This window comes from Notamacropus eugenii, chromosome 1, assembly GCF_028372415.1.
Source record: "Notamacropus eugenii isolate mMacEug1 chromosome 1, mMacEug1.pri_v2, whole genome shotgun sequence".
Lineage (NCBI taxonomy): Eukaryota > Metazoa > Chordata > Mammalia > Diprotodontia > Macropodidae > Notamacropus > Notamacropus eugenii.
Window position 1 is genome coordinate 57,994,096 of NC_092872.1, and position 1,752 is coordinate 57,995,847.

The window sequence follows — 1,752 nt, forward strand, 5'->3', positions numbered from 1 at the left end:
TTTTTGTGTCCCAGTAGAAAGAAGCTTCTAACTTCTGAGCAGGGTTGACCTCGGGGTAGACTACCCTGGCACTCCTGGCTTTAAGGGGTACTTTAAGAGCACCAGTAAGCGAGAAGTGTCTGCAGGGCTGAGGAGGCTGTCCCTAGAGGTTTTCAAAGTATCCACAGGACCAGGATTCTGCTGCGTTGGGTCATAAGGGCTGCAGTTGTTCTGGCCAAGAGGATGCCAAAGCGAGGGAAGAAGGAAATATCTATGAAGGATGGGATCAATGAAGAGGAGCCAGAGACTAAAGAGCCTGAACCTAAGAAGAGAGCAAAAGAAAGAGAAAGCTGGGGAAGAATCTGCCACATATGAGGATCCCTAAGACCAGCAAACCTCATTTAGTGGCAAACCTTCCACACTCGAGATATGTTGTGGAATGTGGACGGAGTCTGGATGGGGGAAAGGAAGAAGTTCCCTACATCCTTTGCCTCCAAGAAACCAAATGTTCAGAGAGCAAGTTGCCACCTGAGCTTTGGGACCTGCCTGGAATTACCTACCGGTACTGGTCCTCACCCTCTGATAAAGAAGGATACAGTGGTGTTAGTCTCCTGACATTGACCACTCAACGTTACCTTTGGCATTGGTGAAGAAAAGCATGATCAGGAGGATTGGGTGATAGCAGCTGAATTTGAGGTGTTTGTGCTGGTGACAGTATATGTGCCTGAGGCAGGATGGGGGCTGGTTCAGCTGGAATATCAACAAAAATGGAATGAAACATTTCACAAGTTTTTGCAGGAGCTAAGGACCTTGTAATCTGTGGGAGCCTCAGTGTGGCCCATGAGGAGACTGACTTGCACAATCCCAAGAGGGACAAGAAAAATGCTGGGTTTACCCCACAGGAATGCCAAGGTTCTGGGGAGCTGCTCCAGGTTGTGCCACTGATCGACAGTTTCCATCATCTCTATCAAGAGGCAAATTAGGCTTGTACTTTTTGGACCAACATGATGAATACCCAAACCAAGAATGTTTACTGGGGGCTTGACTATTTCTTGTTGTCCCAGTCCTTGCTCCCTGCCCTATGTAGCAGGAAGATCTGGGCCAAAACCCTAGGTAGTGACTCTTGTCCTATCACTGTCTTGCTGGCATTGTAATTCTTCTACAATTTAAACTGATTCTTCAGCAACCAGGAATCCAGGACTGTTTCTTTAATTTTGAGAATGCTATTGTTGACTATTTTTGAAATATCTATTTGAGAATAAAGAAATGTTAGGGTCCAAAAAAGAAAGAAAGGAAGGAAGAAAGAAAGAAGGAGAGAGAGAGAAAGAAAGAAAGAAAGCACAGACCGAAAAAATAAAAGAATACTAAAGAAAGCAAAAAAAGTATGCTTCAATCTTCATTCAGATTGCATCACTTCTTTCTCTGGAGGTAGACAGCACTTTTTTCATCAGAAGTCCTTTGGAATTGAATTTGATCATTGTATTGACCAGAATAGCTAAGTCATTCATAGTGGATGATTATATGACATTGTTATTGTGTACAAGGCTCATCTGATTCTGCTTATTTTACTTTGTATTAGTTCACATAAGTCTTCCCAGATTTTTCTGAAACTATCCTGTTCATCATTTCTTATGCCATGATAATATTCCATCACAATCCTATATCACAGCTTGCTTAGCCATTCCTCAATTGATAGGCATCCCCACAATTGTGAATTCTTTGCCATCACGAAAAGAGCTGCTAACATGACTAATGTGGAAATATGTTAAACAT

General features: G+C 42.9%; 1 pseudogene; it reads left to right on the plus strand.

Moving 5' to 3' along the window:
- On the plus strand, window positions 1–1,318 carry LOC140500586 (DNA repair nuclease/redox regulator APEX1-like; annotated as a pseudogene).
- The last annotated feature ends 434 nt before the right edge of the window (window positions 1,319–1,752 follow it).